Source organism: Triturus cristatus, chromosome 3_2 (genome assembly GCF_964204655.1).
Source record: "Triturus cristatus chromosome 3_2, aTriCri1.1, whole genome shotgun sequence".
Classification (NCBI taxonomy): domain Eukaryota; kingdom Metazoa; phylum Chordata; class Amphibia; order Caudata; family Salamandridae; genus Triturus; species Triturus cristatus.
Genome location: NC_140584.1, coordinates 80,310,337 through 80,332,914, shown reverse-complemented (window position 1 = coordinate 80,332,914; position 22,578 = coordinate 80,310,337).

Genomic DNA, 22,578 nt, shown 5'->3' with positions numbered 1-22,578 from the left:
TTCGCACCGACGTCATCCCGCACGGAGAATATTTCCCGGCAGCCAAAAACTGCCGGGAAATCAGGACGACGCGCACAAGGAGCACCTGTATGCGACGGACAGACATGGACCCGAACCTACGTGTCATCCCGGCCCTCATAGCAGTCGAACTCCTCTACAGGTACCGACGCAGACGCCGCAGAAGGTCAGAACAACACCCAGGGGCAAAGGGGGGGGGGCAGGGGAAGGACACAAAACCCCCACCCAAGTCACACAGCTCACATGCCCTGGACATACCTGACCTCCAGGCCCTGGTCACTTCGAGGGGGTGGGGGCGTGTCCAGCAACGCCAGCATCCGCCACTACGGAAGTGGGCGACGACGCGAACCGGCAACACAACAATACAGGTACGTACCGCACCCACGCCTTAAGAGCGTGGGTACGAGTCGTACCACGCCCACACCTACGTCAGCCCAACAATGGCGGTACGGGCCGTACCCATGTGCCAAAGGCCTGGGTACGGGCCGCACAAGCATTCCACAGCGTGGGCACGGGTACGTACGGACCGTACCCCCACCCGCGTATGTATGGAGCGTACCCCCACCCCAACAGTGTATGTAGGGACCGTACCCTCACCCGCGTATGTATGGAGCATACCCCCACCCCAACAGTGTATGTACGGCCCGTACCCTCACCCGCGTATATATGGAGCATACCCCCACCCCAACAGTGAATGTACGGACCATACCCCCACCCGCGTATGTATGGAGCGTACCCCCACCCCAACAGTGTATGTATGGCCCGTACCCTCACCCACGTATGCATGGAGCGTACCCCCACCCCAACAGTGAATGTACGGACCGTACCCCCACCCGCATATGTATGGAGCATACCCCCACCCCAACAGTGTATGTACGGACCGTACCCCCACCCGCTATTGTATGGAGCGTACCCCCACCTCAACAGTGTATGTACGGACCGTACCCTCACCCGCGTATGTATGGAGCGTACCCCCACCCCAACAGTGAATGTACGGACCGTACCCCCACCCGCATATGTATGGAGCGTACCCCCACCCCAACAGTGTATGTACTGCCCGTACCCTCACCCACGTATGTATGGAGGGTACCCCACCCCAACAGTGAATGTACGGACCGTACCCCCACCCGCGTATGTATGGAGCGTACCCCCACCCCAACAGTGTATGTACAGACCGTACCCCCACCCGCTATTGTATGGAGCGTACCCCCACCCCAACAGTGTATGTACGGACCGTACCCTCACCCGCGTATGTATGGAGCGTACCCCCACCCCAACAGTGTATGTACGCACCATACCCTCACCCGCGTATGTATGGAGCATACCCCCACCCCAACAGTGAATGTACGGACCGTACCCTCACCCGCGTATGTATGGAGCGTACCCCCACCCCAACAGTGAATGTACGGACCGTACCCCCACCCATGTATGTATGGAGCGTACATGGCCAGACGCAGGAGGGGTGGGTGCAGAGTCCTCCCAGCAGTGCCCAGACACAGGAGGGGTGGGTGCAGAGTCCTCCCAGCAGTGCCCAGACGCAGGAGGGGTGGGTGGCTATCACTCCCAGCAGTGCCCAGACACAGGAGGGGTGGGTGCAGAGTCCTCCCAGCAGTGCCCAGACACAGGAGGGGTGGGTGTAGAGTCCTCCCAGCAGTGCCCAGAAACAGGAGGGGTGGGTGCAGAGTCCTCCCAGCAGTGCCCAGACGCAGGAGGGGTGGGTGTAGAGTCCTCCCAGCAGTGCCCAGACGCAGGAGGGGTGGGTGGCTATCACTCCCAGCAGTGCCCAGACACAGGAGGGATGGGTGTAGAGTCCTCCCAGCAGTGCCCAGACACAGGAGGGGTGGGTGTAGAGTCCTCCCAGCAGTGCCCAGACACAGGAGGGGTGGGTGGCTATCACTCCCAGCAGTGCCCAGACACAGGAGGGGTGGGTGTAGAGTCCTCCCAGCAGTGCCCAGAAACAGGAGGGGTGGGTGCAGAGTCCTCCCAGCAGTGCCCAGACACAGGAGGGGTGGGTGTAGAGTCCTCCCAGCAGTGCCCAGACGCAGGAGGGGTGGGTGGCTATCACTCCCAGCAGTGCCTAGACACAGGAGGGGTGGGTGTAGAGTCCTCCCAGCAGTGCCCAGACACAGGAGGGGTGGGTGTAGAGTCCTCCCAGCAGTGCCCACACACAGGAGGGGTGGGTGTAGAGTCCTCCCAGCAGTGCCCAGAAACAGGAGGGGTGGGTGCAGAGTCCTCCCAGCAGTGCCCAGACACAGGAGGGGTGGGTGTAGAGTCCTCCCAGCAGTGCCCAGACGCAGGAGGGGTGGGTGGCTATCACTCCCAGCAGTGCCCAGACACAGGAGGGATGGGTGTAGAGTCCTCCCAGCAGTGCCCAGACACAGGAGGGGTGGGTGTAGAGTCCTCCCAGCAGTGCCCAGACGCAGGAGGGGTGGGTGGCTATCACTCCCAGCAGTGCCCAGACACAGGAGGGGTGGGTGTAGAGTCCTCCCAGCAGTGCCCAGAAACAGGAGGGGTGGGTGCAGAGTCCTCCCAGCAGTGCCCAGACACAGGAGGGGTGGGTGTAGAGTCCTCCCAGCAGTGCCCAGACGCAGGAGGGGTGGGTGGCTCTCACTCCCAGACACAGGAGGGGTGGGTGTAGAGTCCTCCCAGCAGTGCCCAGACACAGGAGGGGTGGGTGTAGAGTCCTCCCAGCAGTGCCCAGACACAGGAGGGGTGGGTGTAGAGCCCTCCCAGCAGTGCCCATGGAACGCAAAGGGTGGAGTACCCACAGATACAATGCCCACAAATGTCAGTCAGGTGCACAAAGACCCTGCAGTACATTTACCACATGTGTGTGAGGCTGGGAGTACACACATGCATAGCGCCTAATAGAGAACATGTCCACATGAAGTCATTTCAACAGTCTACATACACAAGTACAGTGACCACCAAGGATGCCACGAATGATGCAAAGTTGAAGGAGTCCGTCACACACCCAGCTGATGTAGACACAGCTCAGCACCACATATTGGAAACACCCTGCAGGGAAGATGTCAGGTTACACAGAGGAAGGAACACACCTTGGGACGATGTCACCATGCAGTAACTGCTTACATGAACAAAGTAATTTAGCCAACAGCTTGTGATGGCACACAGATACCAGGGTCCACCCTATGACCAGCACAAGACTACATTTCCCACACACCCAACACATTATCACCACCCAAAATCATGGAGCAGGTCCACCAACAGCAATACCAGATAAACAGTAGTGTTCCATGGAAAAAACAAATTGCTTTATTCAGCAGGATGTAAGTAAGATTCATCATAAATGTCAATATATACAAGGCCCATAGGGCAGTCCATGACTCAAATCCGGATGGGGGACACAGTGGGACGTATGTCCCCTAGCTTGCCTGCACAGTCAGACTCCTTTGTCCTCCACAGGGGGGGCATCATGTTGGGGGGAAGGACCAGGCACCGCAGGGACAGGAGGGGCAAGGGTAGGTGTTGTGGGTGCAGGGACGGACGACTCCAACACAGGGGGTGGGGCAGCGCCAAAGGTGGATTGGAGCACGGCGCTGCACACTACTGCCAGGTCGCCCAGCATCTCCCCTGCACCCAAAGGAACCACAGGCCCCAAGGAGGGGGGGGGTCACAGGGATGGGTCGCAGCGCTACCCGGGGAGGGTGTGGACAGGGGGGGGGACTCAACCACCCTGACCGGGGACTCCTTTGACCGCTTGCGGGGTGGTGTCACTGTGGGGCTCAGGGACAGAGCGGCCATGAAGGAGGCTTTGCTGGATTTGTGGCCAGGAGAGCTGAGGGGAGTGGATTTGGAGGGAGTGGATTTTGGAGAATGCGGACTCCCACTCTGGCTGCATGTCTTACGTTTGCCCCCCGACCCAGTGGGTGTGCCTACTTCACCCTGTGTGTGCGTGCCAGGAGGTGTGTGCTTGTCCTTCCCTGCTGGTGTGGTGCCTGTGTCTGGTGGGGTGTGTGCATGCTGACGTCTGGGTGTACGTGGGACAGGCATGGGAGTGAGAAGTGTGGATGGGGCATGGGTAGGGGGTGGGACGAAGTGCTGCAGGAGACCCACTGCTGCAGTCAGTGTCGAGTCAATAGACCGCAGCAAGTTGCGTTGGTCAGCCTGCGATGCTGAAATGCCCTCCAAGTATGCCTCCATGTTGTTGAGCACTCGGCTGTGGCCATGGAGGACATTAAGCATCGCAGCCTGACCAACCTGCAACTGCCGCAGGATGTCCACAGACTCGGCATTGGCGGCAGCAGTGGAGACAGGGGCAGGGGGTGCGGTGCCTGGCAGGAAGGAGACACGTGGTGACCTAGCACGCCGGGAAGGGACACAAGCAAGTGGGAGGCCGCTGATGGCAATGGAGGGGGCGGGGAGAGATGTTGTGCTGCTGTCAGCTGTTGGAGCAGCCTCCGCCCCCTCGGAGAGCTCAGCCTCGGACCTATCAGCTTCATATTCTGTGGTGGCAGTGGACAGGTCCTCCGGCTCACTCCCCTCGGCCTCAGTTCCACTCGATGTGCCAGCTAAGATGTCACTGCTGGCACTGGTGCCCGGTCCCTCCGCACGTTCCATGCCGGTGTCTCCATCCGTGTCCCCCGACGATGCTGTGGGCAAGGTGAAGAAACAGGAATTAATCAGACACCTGTATACATATGTCACATGAGTCAAATCTACATAGGTTACTGTGCATAGCCTGAAAAGAAAGATGAGTAACATCTACAATACAAGGTACATATATAGGCCCTGCAACACACAGTTGGTTCACCCACCATGCCACTGAGAAACTATGGAGAGCATGACACATTTGCAAATGACATGATATGGATTTGGACAGAGGAGCCAGGCTCTGGGGACAATCCAGCACTGCATCTGCACCACACAGCGTTGCCGTAACTAGGGATGAGCAGGGACCATCTCCATGAACTTGAGGCACATGCTGCAAAGGTAATACTTAAAGACATGCCCAACATGAATGGGTCACTGCACCTTGAGTGTATGTCCAGACAAACATCACACACTGGCCAGACCGAGCAATGAGATTTCAGATGTCGACATGTAGGCCTTGCCCGCACCAACCACCCCCTACATGAGACAATATGATGAGACACAGGAAGCACTTGCATCTCTTAGTCTGGGAGAAATACACATGGGCTGCAAGAAACCCATATTGGACCCAAAATACCCCATGTGCGCCTGTACAACGATCTCATTTACAAATGGCCATCATCAGATAATTGTAACAAGACACACAGGCACTGGCCACCGTGAGTATGAACGCGGAAAATTAGGTCAGGCTGTACAGTGGACACTTGTAGAACATGTTACGTAAATATACATGGTGCCAGGGGACAATGGCACAGAGCACATCCTATGCTGTAGACACTGAGAGTGTCCACATATTGTGATGACACACGTGATACCTAGCAAAATATGCCCCAGGGGACAGTAGTGGCCACAATACTCCATGGTCCTGAATGGTAATGACTGCAACACAGGCCACCATCCCTGTACTCTGCGTATCGCACACTCATGCACATCATGTCACAGGCCACAACATAGGACATGCTTGCTGTAAGGCATTACACTTCAGAGACATACTCCTATGTCTGGACTCAGCATCAGTGCCAATTGACGTGGACCCCACAAGTACTGAACTGGACAGGGCACAGGCAAGGTCCCAAAACCTGGTACACGCAACCCCCACACATGATGCTGCAAGCATTGGTCACATGGATAAACTGCCAGCCCAGATGACCTTGTGAAAGAGTGACTACACACAGACCAGGGAACACATGGCAAGGAGGGGAAGGGAGGACAGCACCGCTATACTGTGGGTGACAGGACCTGCACCGCACATTTAAACACTGGCAGTGTATCCATGCAACTGCGCACTTACAAATGCTGGTGACACACAACAAACACACATGTACCTACCCCCTTCCTGCTGCTGCTTCTCCCGTAAGCGCCTGTCCATGTCAGGAAAGACCACCGCCAGCACACGCTTGTGGATGTGGGTCAGACGGCGACGCCCATGGTTCTTAGGGCCCAGAGGTGAGTCCCCCAGCAGGACCCGTGCGATCCTCCGCGTCCAGCACCGGATATCCTGCCAGCGTTTTCTCACCTGGGCCAGGTGCCGCTTGCGACCATCCGTCCTCCTCACGGCACTGACGGCGTCCCTCCAGATCTGCTCCTTGGCAGAGGCGCCTACCTGTGGGGTTTAAAAAGTGAGACTACATCAATACACCTGCCACATGTCACAGAGACACACATTAGAACAATTTTGCTGGTTTCAACAAGGCATAGTATGCAGCCAAAGCATTGCACCTTTGTCATAGGGACATTTTCCTCTGTGTAAGGGCAAATGCACCACGTGCCATTGAAAGTACACAGGTGGCATGAGGGGTACGACACAATAAATGATCCAGACTCACACTGTGCATCAGAAGGTACACCAGGATTATGTGCAGCACCTCAAAGCCGTCACATGCCACAGGCCACTGACGCTACCTCAGCGGAGTACACAGACACACACAGGCACAGGACATTCACCTGCCATTGCCAACTGCAGCTACAAACCTCACTCTGCACATGTGCCACTAGACTGGGGGGGCTCACAGGTGTGGGGCTGGCTCTGCACGTCAGACACACAGCACTGCTCCCTGCTCACATCAGATGGGCAAGGTATATCCATCCCTCATGCAGCTGGGGTGCTACACTCCACATATGCACCCACCCACATGACAGGGGACTTACACACACACCGATGTCCAGGGTACAAACACATCATGTGGACACTCTCAGCACAGGTACACTGAACAAACACACATCTGTGGGTACAGTCACCTGTCACACTGGGGTGACCACAGAATCACATGAGGACTGTAGAAGCAACATTCCCAGGAGGATTAGACAGGCAGAATGTGGCATGCACCATGCAGTGATTGTCACAGTAAACACAATGCAAGTGAGGACGGCAGACATGCACCACAGCATGCTCTGGCTGGGAGACATTAGGCATTCCCCCCCTGGGACCCACCCTACAGTACAATGCATGTGTGTCACACCTGGACACAATGCCAGAAGTCACAAAAAAGGGCCACAGTCTGCGCTAGTGGACTCAGCACTCACCTGAAACCCTGGTCGGCCATACAGCATGGGGTACTGTGGGAGGATGACATCCAGCAATGCCACATTCTCCTCCAGGGTGAAAGGCTGGGCCCTCTCCACAGACCTTGACATGGTGCCAGGGAATCACGAGCAGCAGCAGTGTTGTGGAATCAAAAGATGTGCAGGCAAGTGCTCTCTCATGGGACCTGGCTGCCTTATATTTGCCTTGCTGGCCTGTTTCATGCACAGGAGTACAGAGTGATTGGTCACTCACATTTGCATCCTATGTTTCCTCCAATCCATTTAAACCTACCCCTGTGAGGGGGTTAGATTTTTTTAGAATTCAGCATGATGTCATTTCAACAACAACTTTGCAACAAAGTAGATTATTTCAAACCGACTTTTGCAGGCCACCTCATTCAACAAATTCACAGTTTAAACTCGGTCTCCATGGCAACCAGCATGCATCTCTGGCTTCATACTTGTCCCTCATGTGTCCCCTATGTAATTTGGAGATTCACACACAGGTACGGTGCGTTCCGGGGCCCTAGGGCACCCCAAATGCATAGCAATGGGCTGTACAGGCGTGTGTATGGTCCGTATCACTATGGGTACGCATACGCGAGCAAACCCATAGTCATACGGACCGTACACACGCGTGTACGCTCACTATCACTATGGGTGTGCTCGCGTATGCGTACCCATAGTGATACGGACCGTACACACGCGTGTACGCTCACTATCACTATGGGTGTGCTCGCGTATGCGTACCCATAGTGATACGGACCGTACACACGCCTGTACGCTCACTATCACTATGGGTGTGCTCGCGTATGCGTACCCATAGTGATACGGACCGTACACACGCGTGTACGCTCACTATCACTATGGGTGTGCTCGCGTATGCGTACCCATAGTGATACGGACCGTACACACGCCTGTACGCTCACTATCACTATGGGTAGGCCTACGGCAGTACTCCCATAGTGATAGGGAACGTACACACGCCCTCAGAGCGAATGTACGGTGCCTTTCACACATAACAGTGGTGACAGGCAGCACACAGAAAGGAATAGAGCTGACATACTTGTCCATGGATGGACATCAAGGCATTGTCTGTGCAGTACTACATGTGTGGGGCACAGGTGTGAAAGGCTGTGATGTGGCACATTACTCCTGAGTTGTGAAGGCAATAGATGTATGATGAGATGTGTACAGATGTTATGTGTGATGGTGCACTATGTGCCAGACATGCCCTTCACTCCTTTGACATGTGTGCATGTCGTACAGAACACTTGAGATAAGCGTCACTGGCATGGCACAGTCAACAACACACGCAAGTGTCCTCTGATGCCCGCTACAAGGGTTACCACACCTGACATGTGACTACCCACGTTGCACGATGTGACTATGTCATGTATGTGTGGTGTGTTCCCATTAGCTTGATGTTGGTGTTCCCTCAAATGCATCTGCAGTTGCTGCCACCAACATGTGTCTGTGTGTAGATGGCCATGGCACACTGTTACGCACACCAGGCCACATGTGGTATCGGATGTAAGGTGTGTATGTATGCATGGGACACGGAGTAGCGTAACAAGGGCCTGTCTGCATCCTCTCAATGTATGTGTGGTCAGTCATGACATGTACACCTTCATGGCAAGGTGTGTGGGCTGTCCTAGTGTAATGTCATGTGACCTGTGGCTCTAGTGTTCCGCTACCTGTCTCTGCAATCAACATCCTACATCTGCTGATATGTTGATGTATGTCACTCCTGTATTGCGTCTGGCTGTTCACTTACACTGGGACACAGCTAATCCCATGCCATGGGATGTGGAGGTTCACAATCCCCGTGTGTAGCTGTGTCTTGGTAGGAGTGTCACCTGGCAGCCATACGTGTCCAGGGCATGTAGCACATACCTGATTCCGTATGTAGCATATGTGTATTGACAGATTAACATGTGCTCAGTACATATAAATTGTTGTTGTAGTGCACTCACTCTTCCTTGTCACTTCCAAATTACAGCAGAGCGCCGCCTCTTCCCCGACCAATTACGGACTTGGCTGACATGCGGGAGAATGACTGTATACGCTGGTAGCGCTTTCCCCAACCGTTGATTGAGGAGTTGACGGCAAGGCTGGCACCACACCTGCAACCGCTGCACAGGCATCCTACGGCACTGACACCCAAGCTGAAGGTAATGGCAGCCCTACATTTTTTTGCCACGGGTACCTTTCAATATACCATAGCTCATGTTGGTGGCATGTCCCAGAGCATGTTCGCCGTGTGCTGCATGATTTTTTAGAGGCCATGTTGCTTCACCTGGATGAGTTTATCCATTTCCCAACTCCTGAACAGTTGGCAGGTGTCAAGCGTGGATTCTATGCCTAGGGAGGAATGCCCCATGTCATTGGGTCCATAGATGGGACACATGTGGCTTTGGTACCACCACAGGCACAGGAGGTAGCGTACAGGAATCGCAAGCACTACCACTCCATCAATGCCCTTGTGGTGTGTCTGTCCAACATGGTGATTTCACATGTCTGTGCTCGTTTTCAAGGATCAGCACATGATGCCTACATCATGAGGCGTAGCAGGGTGCCTGAAATGATGACGCAGCTGCGCAACGAACGAGCATGTGTTGTTGGTGGGTACACTCTGTCTGTCCTGTATTTTGCGTAGACTTCCAGCCCGACTGCTTCTCCTGTCCTACTTATGTCCATGTGGTTTCCATGTAGGGGACGCTGGCTATCCCAACATGCCATGGCTGATCACACCTCTCCGCAACCCCAGCACGCCTGCCCAGCTCCGCTACAACACCGCCCATGGCCGCACAAGGCGAGTGATAGAGAGGACATTTGGCCTCCTGAAGAGCCGATTCAGGTGCCTACACAAGACCGGCGGCGCCCTCCCATATGCCCCGGCGAAGGTCTGCAAAATCTTCATGGTCTGCTGCATGCTGCACAACATGGCTGTTGAGAAAGCTGTGCCACTCATCCTGGATCAAGATGATCAGGACCATCCACCCGTGGAGGACGAAGGGCTTGGCAATGGGGCTAGTGATGTGGAGGATGTGGTTCAGCAAGAGGACATCCGGAGTCGGCTCATACGCGACTTCTTTGCTTAGTGGTGAGTACCAGTGTCTGAGTGTGCACGCATTGGTCCTTGTGTGACATGTGTTGCAATGTGTGTGTCCATCTGTATGTATGCCACGTGAGTCAGAGGTGTGTGTGGATGTGTCACTCGAGTGATGGTGCCAGTGATGAGTGTATTTCCACAGTCATAATTGTGACCTAGCATGTTGTCATCCTTATATGTGTCGAGTACATGCACATGCAAGTGGATGAGCTTTTTGTGGCTGACTTCTTGTGTGTCTCTCATCCCCAGGTACTTGCGCATGCCGTCTGCTGGTTGCATTGTTGTGGCACTGCTATTCCTCATGGACACGTCATTGTGTACGGACAAGTTTGGAAGTCTCCTTAGGGTAAGGGATGCATCAGAGGTGTATTGGGTGTGGCAGTTGTTTACGATGTGTGCACACTGCCCCTGTCGATGTTTGGTTCCTCTGCAGACATGTCGCATCACCATGGGACACATGACATGTAGCTGGATTCACCTGAATAGATGGTCAGACTTGTTGACAGTCATCTGTAATGGGATAGTGGATTGTGATGAAGGCATCAATGTGTGTAACACTGCCCTCGGACACATACGGTTTGCATTGGCTTGACATGGTGTGGGACTTCCACATCAGAGGATCAATGGTGTATGGCAGCCTCTCCGTGAGCAGCAGGGGGTGTTTAGCTGTTACCCGACACTTGTGTGCCAGTTCCATGAATATCAAGCATTTGTGGTGCAGAAGGGGGGTGCCAGTGTTGGACCCACATGTTACTCCACATGACCTGTGTATGTATACTCCGAGTTGCCTCTGCATTCCGGAATACATGACTAATAAAGGTGTCCCTATGCCTCCAAGGTGCCTCTTCTCAGTCAATGCTGGTGTGTTGCCACGGTGCATACGGCATGTCTGGCATGGTTCTCAGTGATAGTGGCTATGTGTCTATGTGTAGAGTAGCAAGATGCAAGCTGTTTGTCTGGGATTAGACTCTGTATTGTGCATGTTGTCCATGACTGTGTGGGTATTGTGACATGTGCCATCCCCATGCATCCAACGTTGGCCAGGCCACCATTCTCTGCATCCACCTGACTCAAGCTTGCGGGACATGGTTCTGCCACCTGTCTTCACATACCTGGGTGCCCCCCAGGACACTCCACATGATCCCTGACCTCTGCGCATGACTGTTGCTGTACTCAATATGTCTGTCGGCACGGTAGTGTGGCCACCCCCTCAGCTGGTTGGGCCCATCACGGGTGTGTATGGTGCTCCATGTCTGTCTTGCCTAATACATTGTGAACCTTGTGTGTCCTGTGCCAGACTCAGGCCCCAGGGTATGGATGGTTGAAGACATATGAGAACTCAGGCATGGTTAGACTTTACAAGACACATGTAATGTAATAATGCAAAATGTAGGCATCATCTCTTGATCGTGCAAGTTTTTATTTGTGTTGGGGTACGTGTTGGGGGGGGGGTATGACAAGAGGGGCTTTCCGGGTGTGTGGAATCCAAAGTTCACTGGGGGAGTTGGTATCCTTGCCATTGGAAATCATCAGAGTCCATGCCAAAGTCTTTGTCAATATTGGTCAGACAGTGACCAGCAAGTCCATGTGGCAGATAATGTCATTTGCTGATGTGCTGCTGTTGGGCCAGTGGGCCAGGTGCCAGGCCAGGTGTCCTGGGAGATGGTGCTGTTGCGCCGACCCTCACGTTCTTTTCCGTGGACGACCCGCCCTCCTGCGGGAACCCTCAGAAGCAGGCCGTGACGATGTTTGGGATGCTCCGTCGGATGTATCCTCCTCCTGATCCCTCCCTGTGGGTGGTGATGTTCTTCGCCTGGTGGCACAGGGAGGGTTGCCCATGTTGTCGGCTATCCGACAGAGTGAACGGTTAATTCCCGTGAGCACCGTCACGAGCTCAGCCTGTCTGTCCTCCATCCGTCCTTGGTGTCACTGTTGACAGGCATGTTGCTCCGCATGCTGCTGGGCCTGCTGGGTCTTGATCTCCTCGAGGGTCCCCTTCATCTCGTTGAGGGTGGACACAACCTGGCTCATGCCCGTGGTGTCCTGCCGGTATGTGTCCAGGATGTTTCTTACATGGGAATATACCGGTTCCGCAGCCAACTGGTTAGGCTCGCGCCTCCGCCGTCCTCCACTCCCACCACCCCTGCCCACTTGCGCCTGGCCTGCCTTTGTGGGCACATCGGGTCTCCGGGACCCCTGAGGGGCGGCATTTGCGTTGTCGCCTGCCTCCTCCTGGGTGCCCGGTACACCGTGTCCCTCCTGGTCAGCCTGGCTGCGTTGTGGTGGTGGGGCAGGGATCCTGGGTGTCTCCTGGGATGTGGCAGGAGTGGGGGTGGTGGTTGGCCCAGTTGTACCTGACGCAAGTGCTGCAGGCGGTTGGACACCAGAGGGGCCAGGTTGGTCGGGGTCGTCCACAGAGTGGTGAGAGTCGTCGCTGCCGGTGGGATTGTCATCCCGCAGAGACAGGTCCTGTGAGTCTTCCCCCCTAGTGTTGGGGGGTGATCCACGACGTTGACCTGTGTGTGAGAGAGACAATGTTATTTTTGTTCCATGCAACATCCATGTTTCATTCATTTCAAAGTTGGCACATTTCCTCTGGGTATTTGGATATGTCTTGCATTCCACTCACAGTGCACTTGTGCATGGGTATGTCCCTTGGCCACAGCTTTTGAGACTTTACCTATGTGTGACACAGTCTTACTTGCTGCGTCAATCGTGACTGCAGTCAGCAGTGGAGTGAGCAGGTGTGGCGAGCCATGCATTGGCGCCTTCCGTGTTGCACTGTACGTGGGCACATGGAGTTGTTCCACACACTTATATAATGCAGGTAGCTGGCGTTGTGCTCGTGCACAGGTTGACACATGGCCCAGTGTTTTGCCATGGAGAAGAGAGGGGGATTCAGGGACTGGCCACCCTTGTCTACATGCACGCAGTCCACCTGCTGACGAGCAGACATTCCCACACCACCCAAGGCTGAATTGGTCTCCCTGTGTATCCCTTTCTCACTCCCTCTCTGTCCCCCTCTCCCTCCCTCCCTGTGTCAGCCTCCTCCCTCTGTCCGTCTCCCTGTGTCTCCCTCCCTCTCTCTCCCCCTCTCCCTCCCTCTGTGTGTCACCCTCTGTCACCTCAGCCCAGCTTCCTAGGCACACACTGTTTGCAGATCTTTGAATGGCCCTTGGCGTGTTCATGTGAGTTTGTTTCTGATCTCCAGGCACCCATTGGGTGTAGTGTCTGTGTCTGCGCTGCTGCTGTGGTGGTGTGTGCTGCCACTCTTTCACAGTGTTGGCTGTTCATTAGCTGCTGTCATGTGCAAAAAGTGCCTTCACCCCCATGTCTTCATGCAAGGCGTCCGCCATTTGCAGGCAAGTCTTTCCTGTGTGGGGACACACTGTTTGTCTGGCTGTGACCTAGGCCATATGGGCAGAGGGCATTGTTGTCTGCTTCTGAGTTGCACTATGTGATTTTTGAGGCCCACACTACCGCCATCCGGGTTACCGTGTCTTGTGTTGGTGTTTTCTGTGGCCTGTGACTTGGCATTGTCTAGCTGGGTGCATGGGGCATGGTGGCGCTAGTGGCATGTGCGTGTTTATGGAGTGTGGTTGAGTCATGCGATAGCTTTGGGGTGGTTGCGTGCATGATTGTGAGTTTGGTTTTGGATGACGTTCCCCCCATGTGAGGTGAGTTGTTTGTGTACTCACCAGGCTCTCGGAGTCCTTCTACTCCCTACACTCCCACCAGCGGCAGTATGGCCATCACCTTCTCCTCCCAGGGATGGTAGTGTACCGGTCTGCGGGGCGGCCCTCCTCCAGTGATGTTGGCCTGGTTGTGGTCGTCGGTCATTTTGCGGCGGACCGTCCTCCGCAGATCGTACCACCTGGCTTGGCATTCATGCCTGGTCCTTCTGGTGGACGCAACAGCATTCACAGCATCGACAATCGTCTACCACATGGCTGTTTTTTCGGAAATGCTGGTCTGTCTGACCAATGTTCCAAAGAGGTGTGGCTCGACTCTGATGATTTCGTCGACAAGGACCTCCAACTCTTGGCTAGTGAACTTTGGATTCTTGTTAGTGGGCATGGTGAGGGGTGTGGGTGTGGATGGTTGTGGGGGGTGTGGGTGTGGATGGTTGTGGGTGTGTGGGTGTGGTTGTGCAGGTGTGTGTGTGAATGCGATGAGGGTGTGTTTGTGAAGGTGGTTGTGTGAAGGTGTGCAGGTGTAAGGTGTAGTGGAGGTTGTAGTATGGTGCAGTTGTTTCTCTGTGTGGTCTGGCAGCAGTGGGTCTGTTGCAAAGGATCATGGTTTGTGTGTGTTGGGCCTTTTTATTGGTCCATTGGTGGGTGTGGCTGTGTTTGAACTTTGGGTGGGTGTGTTATAAGGAGTGGTTGTGTTTTGGGCCTCTGTTTGGCAGTTGCAGGTCAGTGAATAGGTTGTATTTGTGCTAGTTGGACATGTTTTGTGGCTTTGTGCGATTCGAATGGAGGCTTCTTGTGTTGTTTTGCTTTGTCCTGGTTGTGTACGTGTGTTTTTAGCGTCTGTATGGTGCGTACATCGGCCATTTTGTTGTACAGTGCTGTCCTTGTCTCTGGCTTGGTACGACTCGTACATGCGCGAGGTTGGGTGAGGGTGCTGGTGTTGGGGCCTGGGGTGCGCTCCGTACTTAGACTGGTGGGGTGTGTGTTCGCTCCGTACATACACGGGTGGGGGTATGGTCCGTACATACACTGTTGGGGTGGGGGTACGCTCCATACATACGCGGGTGGGGGTATGGTTCGTACATACACTGGTGTACATACGCGGGTGAGGGTACGGTCCGTACATACACTGTTGGGGTGGGGGTACGCTCCATACATACGCGGGTGGGGGTACGGTCCGTACATACACTGTTGGGGTGGGGGTACGCTCCATACATACGCGGGTGGGGGTATGGTCCGTACATACACTGTTAGGGTGGGGGTACGCTCCATACATACGCGGGTGGGGGTACGGTCCGTACATACACTGTTGGGGTGGGGGTATGCTGCATACATACGCGGGTGGGGGTACGGTCCGTACATTCACTGTTGGGGTGGGGGTACGCTCCATACATACGCGGGTGGGGGTACGGTCCGTACATTCACTGTTGGGGTGGGGGTACGCTCCATACATACGCGGGTGAGGGTACGGTCCGTACATCCACTGTTGGGGTGGGGGTACGCTCCATACGTACACGGGTGGGGGTACGGGCCGTACGTACACGGGTGTATATACACAGGTGGGTGTACGGTCCGTACGTACGGGGGTGTACATGCATGGGTGGGGGTTCGGCGCGTACATACGAGGGCTGGGGGGGTGGTTGGGCATGTACATACGGGGGCTGGGGGGGTGTTCGGCGCGTATGCAGGCACATGTCTCCATGGTTGCTATGGGAGTTCGGTGCGGACAGTGTTTTTTCCATACGGTTGTAACATCGGACGCACGGGATGGATCGTACTTGCGCGGTCGGACTTCACTTTTCACATTTGTATGGTAAATTGTCCGGGGACGTGTCGGACACATTTTCCGACCGAGGACGTGTGGGGAATTATTCTGAATGCGATTCGTATGGACTTTTTCCCATGCGAATCGTACTTGGCAGTTTGTACGGCACTTGTACGATTCGTACGGTAAAAAGACCGGATACAAGTCGTACGGGGAAATTTTTTCCAGGATCCGAATCGGCACCAAAATATTGAGTACAAAATATCGAGTTGCACAAATATCGAGTCATTATTATCATGGGCCAGAAATATCGACAGCAAACATATCATGGTCAAGAATATCGATTTAAGGTAAGTAAGATCGATTTTAAAGATATTGAAGTGTTTAATATTGTTTGCAAATATATAGTTGTTCAAAATATCGTTTTTTATTATTGTTATGTATGTTAGTATATATTTTATATGTATTTGATGTATTTTTTTCTATAAGAATTGTTTGTATATTTAATATAGGTGTTGAAATTTTAGTATTTATTTATTTATTTTGAATTTTGTGCTTTTAGTTCTGTAGCGGGTTGTGGGTTTATAGAGAATAGGGTGGAAAGTAATTTAATTATATTACATTTATTTACAAAAAATGTATTTAAGTTATGAGTTTTCAGTTCCGTAGTGGGTTGTGGGTTTATAGGAGAATAGGGTGGTAAGTAATTTAATTATATTAAATTTACTGAATAATTTTTATTTATTAATATTTCTTATTGATATGTTATAGTGTTAAATGTGTAAAGTAATTTATTATTGATTACTTAATAATTCGTTATTATTAATTGTAATTAATTAATTGGTATTTAATTATGGTAATTGTGTAATTAATTTTAAGCGTGTCTTGTGGTGTTTATAGGTGTAAAGGGTGAGAAGTAATGTATTTGTAATTTATTTATTAATAATTGGTTGTTAATAAAATTTAATTAATCAATTGGTTATTAATTTTGGTAATTTTGTAATTAATGTTAGGTGTGTGTTGCGGTGTTTATAGGTGTAAATGGCGGGAAGAAATTTATTTTCAGTTGATTAATTATTACGTGGTTGTTAATTCATTTTAATAAACTAATTGGTAATTAATTATGGTAATTGTGTGATTAATTTTAGGTGTGTGTTGTGGTTTTTATAGGAATAAAAGGTGGGAAGTAATTAATGTTTAATTAATTATATATAGGTGTTAATTAATGTTAATTATTTGATATTTATTCTGAGTTATTGTTTATTTTTGTGTGTGTTGTTTTTACTTTTAAATGGGTAAAGGGTGGGTATTAGATGAATTGTCATTATATAATTAATAGTTGTTAATAGTTTTAATTATAAAATAAGTTTTAATTGTGTATTATTATTTTATAGTTTAATTTAGGTTTGTGTTGTGGATAATACAGTGTTAAAGTGTGCGTAGCGAATTAATGTTTATAATTTTTTTATTAATAATATATTTTAATTCATTATTAATTATGTTAATTGTGTAAATACATTTTATTAAAATTTTGAAGTGGTAAGTTATTTGTGTTGTGTTATAGGGTAGGAAATATAATGAATACATATATGTTTTAATACATTTTTTTGTTTGTAAATATTTTCTAGTTTCATTCAAGAATTCATTTTTTGTAAATGTATTTATTATTTTATTCTAAATAATATTTGTAGGTTTTTGTTATATGTAATTAGTATTATAATATATGTTCTTTTTAGATGTTTAATATTTTTTATTTTTTAAATGTTGTTTATATATGTTTTTTTAATATATATAGTTTTTTTCTAAGTGTTTGAGTTTCGATAGTATTTTTTTCTCCACTTTCCAGCACTTTCCCTACTGTTGCACTCTTTGGAGTGGGAATAGTAATTTTTGCCCCTCCACTATCCAACACTTTCCCTACTGTTACTCTCACTGGACTAGGAATAGTACATTTCACCCCTCCGCTATCCAACACTTTCCCTACTGTTGCTCTCACTGGAGTTGGAATAGTAATTTTTACCCCTCCGCTATCCAGCACTTTCCCTGGTGTTGCACTCACTGGAGTGGGAATAGTAATTTTTACCCCTCCGCTATCCAACACTTTCCCTACTGTTGCTCTTACTGGAGTGGGAATAGTCATTTTTAACCCGCCGCTATCTAACACTTTCCCTACTGTTGCACTCACTGGAGTGGGAATAGTAATTTTTACCCACCCCCCCCCGTTATCCAGCACTTTCCCTACTGTTGCACTCACTAGAGTGGGAATAGTAATTTTTACCTCTCTGCTATCCAACACTTATCCTACTCTTGCACTCAGTGGAGTGGGAATAGTAATTTTTACCCCGCCGCTATCCAACACTTATCCTACGGTTGCTCTTACTGGAGTGGGAATAGTAATTTTTAACCCTCTGCGATCCAACACTTTGCCCACTGTTACACTCACTGGAGTGGGAAGAGTATTTTTTACCCTTCCGCTATCCAACACTTTCACTACTGTTGCACTCAGTGGAGTGGCAATAACTTTTTTACCCCTCCGTTATCCAACACTTATCCTACTGTTACGTTCATTGGAGTGGGAATACTAATTTTCACCCCTCCCCTATCCAACACTTTCCCTACTGTTGCTCTTACTGGAGTGGGAATAGTCATTTTTATCCCTCCACTACCCAACACGTTACCTACTGTTGCACTCACTGAAGTGGAAAATGTAAGGTTAAAGACTTTAAAATAGTTTAATGTTTTAATTCATAATATAATGGTTTTTTATTAGATTTTATGTTATTGCTGTATATATATATATATATGTATATATATGTATATATATATATATATATATATTTGAACATTTTCATATATGCAATTATAAACTAAATTAAGATTAACAGTTTAGTAATTGTTTTAAAGTAAATATATAGATTACATTTTACCGATTCCGATACTGTATTTATTTCCCCGTACGGCTCGTATCCGTATTTTTTTCCGTACGAATCGTACAAGTCACGTCCGACCCGTGAAGTACGATTCATACTGGAAAAAGTACATATGGATCAGCCCGATCCGTACGAATCGTAGCGGGAAAAGTTGTACGAGACGGACCCGGACACTTTTCCGTACGAACCGTAAAAAGACAGTCCAAGCGTACAAGTACGATCCGGACCTTCTTTCCGATTTCCGATTCGTACGGAAAACGTCCCGTAAATGGGGAATGACTTGTACAAATGCAATGTCGGTGTACGCACCGTACATACACAATGGTGCCGTTTCCGATCCTGGAAAAATTTTCCCCGTACGACTCGTATCCGGTCTTTTTACCGTACGAATCGTACAAGTAGCGTACAAACTGCCAAGTACGATTCGTATGGGAAAAAGTCCATACGAATCGCATTGGGAAAATTTCCCCACACGTCCTCGGGTCGGAAAAAGTGTCCGACACATCCCCGGACGATTTTACGTACAAATGTGAAAAGTGAAGTCCGAGCGCGCAAGTACGATCCGTCCCGTGCGTCCGATGTTACAACCGTATGGAAAATGCACCGTACGGACCGAACTCCCATAGCAACCATGGAGACATGTGCCCGCATACGCGCCAAACCCCCCCCAGCCCCGTGAGCACGTGCCGAACCCCCCTCAGCCCCCGTGAGTACGCGCTGAACCCCCACCCGTGTATGTACACCCATGTACATACGAGTCATACCCCCACCCGTGTATGTACACCCGTGTACGTGTGGACCGTACCCCCACCCTTGTATGTACACCCGTGTACGTGCGGACTGTACCCCCACCCGTGTATGTACACCCATGTACGTGCGGACCGTACCCCCACCCTTGTATGTACACCCGTGTATGTACGAGTCGTACCCCCACCCGTGTATGTACACCCGTGTACGTGCGGACCGTACCCCCACCCGTGTATGTACACCCGTGTACGTACGAGTCGAACCCCCACCTGTGTATGTACGGTGTGTACCCCCAGCGCGTACATACACGGGTGGGGGTACGACTCGTACGTACACGGGTGTACATACACGGGTGGGGGTACGGTCCGCACATACACGGGTGTACATACACGGGTGGGGGTACGGTCCGCATGTACACGGGTGTACATACACGGGTGGGGGTACGACTCGTAAGTACACGGGTGTACATACACGGGTGCGGGTACGACTCGTACGTACACAGGTGTACATACACGGTGGGGGTACGGTGCGTACTCACGGGGGCTGGGGGGGTTCGCGCGTACTCACGGGGGCTGGGGGGGTTTGGCGCGTACTCACGGGGGCTGGGGGGGTTCGGCGTGTACTCATGGGGGCTGGGGGGGGGTACGGCGCGTACCTTGCCCCCTATTCTGGTCATTTGGCGGCATACTTCGCTTTTCCGGCACTTTTTGGGTGCCGTAAAAATATTGCCGTCCGGACTGCTGTCGGTTCGAATCGTACTTCCTGGTTCGTGAAACGCTGCCTGAATGCGTCCCGACGTCACGTCGGCGCTTTCCCGGATCACATTTGTATGTATATTTTCGTCGGACGGTGTTTTTTACGAATCGTACGGAAATGGTGTTTCCGAGCGAATCGTACTTGCATGTTTGTAATGTTTTTTCCCGGGTACGAGTCGGACGGAGAAAACGCTCCGACCGACGGTTCGTACCCGGTTTTTCCAGGATCGGAATCGGCACCAATGTCGGTGTACGCACCGTACATAGCAATGGCGGTGTACGCACCGTACATACGCAATGTCGGTGTACGCACCGTACATAGCAATGGCGGTGTACGCACCGTACATACGCAATGTCGGTGTACGCACCGTACCTAGCAATGGCGGTGTACGCACCGTACAGAGCAATGGCGGTGTACGCACCGTACCTAGCAATGGCGGTGTACGCACCGTACATAGCAATGGCGGTGTACACACCGTACATACGCAATGTCGGTGTACGCACTGTACATAGCAATGGCAGTTTATGCACCGTACATACGCAATGTCGGTGTACGCACAATACATAGCAATGGCGGTGTACGCACAGTACATACGCAATGTCGGTGTACGCACCGTACCTAGCAATGGCGGTGTACGCACCGTACCTAGCAATGGCGGTGTACGCACCGTATATATGCAATGGCGGTGTACGCACCATACATAGCAATGGCGGTGTACGCACCGTACCTAGCAATGGCGGTGTACGCACCGTACATAGCAATGGCGGTGTACACACCGTACATACGCAATGTCGGTGTACGCACTGTACATAGCAATGGCAGTTTATGCGCCGTACATACGCAATGTCGGTGTACGCACAATACATAGCAATGGCGGTGTACGCACAGTACATACGCAATGTCGGTGTACGCACCGTACCTAGCAATGGCGGTGTACGCACCGTACCTAGCAATGGCGGTGTACGCACCGTACATATGCAATGGCAGTGTACGCACCATACATAGCAATGGCCGTGTACGCACCGTACATACACAACGCATGGGGGTGTGTGCCTGTATGACTCGTACCCCTGTACCGTACTGAACCACGGACACTGTAAAACAGCACAAGGAGGGTCTATTCGACTCGCACAACACCACAAAACACGTCTACAGTGCACTAAAAATGGAAATGACTGACCTGGATACATCCAAACAGGCAAACAGAGGGGCAAACTCTCAACCACCCCTTATAACACACCCACCAAAAATTCTAACTGAGGCCCACCCACAAATGGACCAATAAAAATGGCCCACACACACAAACCATGAGCCTTTGCAACAGACTCACTGCAGCTAGAGAGCACACACCAACAACTGCACTCATCCACCTTAACATATACACCGTCACACAACCTCCTTCACACATACCTCCTCTACACATTCACACCCACACCGTCACATTCAGACCCACACACCCACAACCATCCACACCCTGACCCCACACCATGCCCACAGACAAGAATCCAAAATTCACAAGGGAGGAGCTGGAGATCCTTGTCAATGAAGTCATCAGAGTCGAGCCACAGCTGTTTGGAACATTGGTCAGACAGACCAGCATAGCTGAAAAATCACGCCTGTGGCAGAGGATCGTCGATAGGGTGAATGCTGTTGCACCCATCAGAAGGACCAGGAATGAATGCCAAGCCAAGTGGTACGATCTGCGGGGAGCGGTCAAGCGCAAAATGAATGATGACTACGCCCAGAGCAACATCACTGGAGGTGGTGCGCCCCGCAGACCAGTACATTACCATCCCTGGGAGGAGAAGGTGATGGCCCTGCTTCCGCCGGTGGGAGTACATGGACTGCAAGGACCTCCAGAGCCTGGTGAGTACACAAACAACTTACGTAACATGGGGGTAATGGCATCCACAACCCAACTACACAAAATGCACGCAACTACCCCCAAGCCCTCACCGGCCAGAACCACAGTCAAAAATAACGCTAATGCCACTAACATGTGTATGCTCCATTGAGAAAGCAAGGCCATGCTAAGTCCCATGCTACATGAAGCACCAACCCAAGAATGGATGTCCCGTATGCTGGGAGGGTGGGTGGCACAAAACACATTGTTGAACTCCAAATCAGACACAATTGCCCTCATCCCATATGGCCCAGGTACATACCCATGCACCATGCACAATGCACAGGGATTGGGAAAGTACTGACAAGATAGCTCACACTCGGCCCAGGTATAGGCAGCACAAGGCCCTCCTGTGACCAGTGCAAACACAAACACCAGGACAACAAGGTCAGATATCTACGACAGGAACTCACACTCACTGTCATGGCAGCATGCTCCATGGGGGGACAGCTACATCACCTGGGAGCCCCACTGCCAAATCACACTACACCCACCAGCAGGCCCTGTCACACACA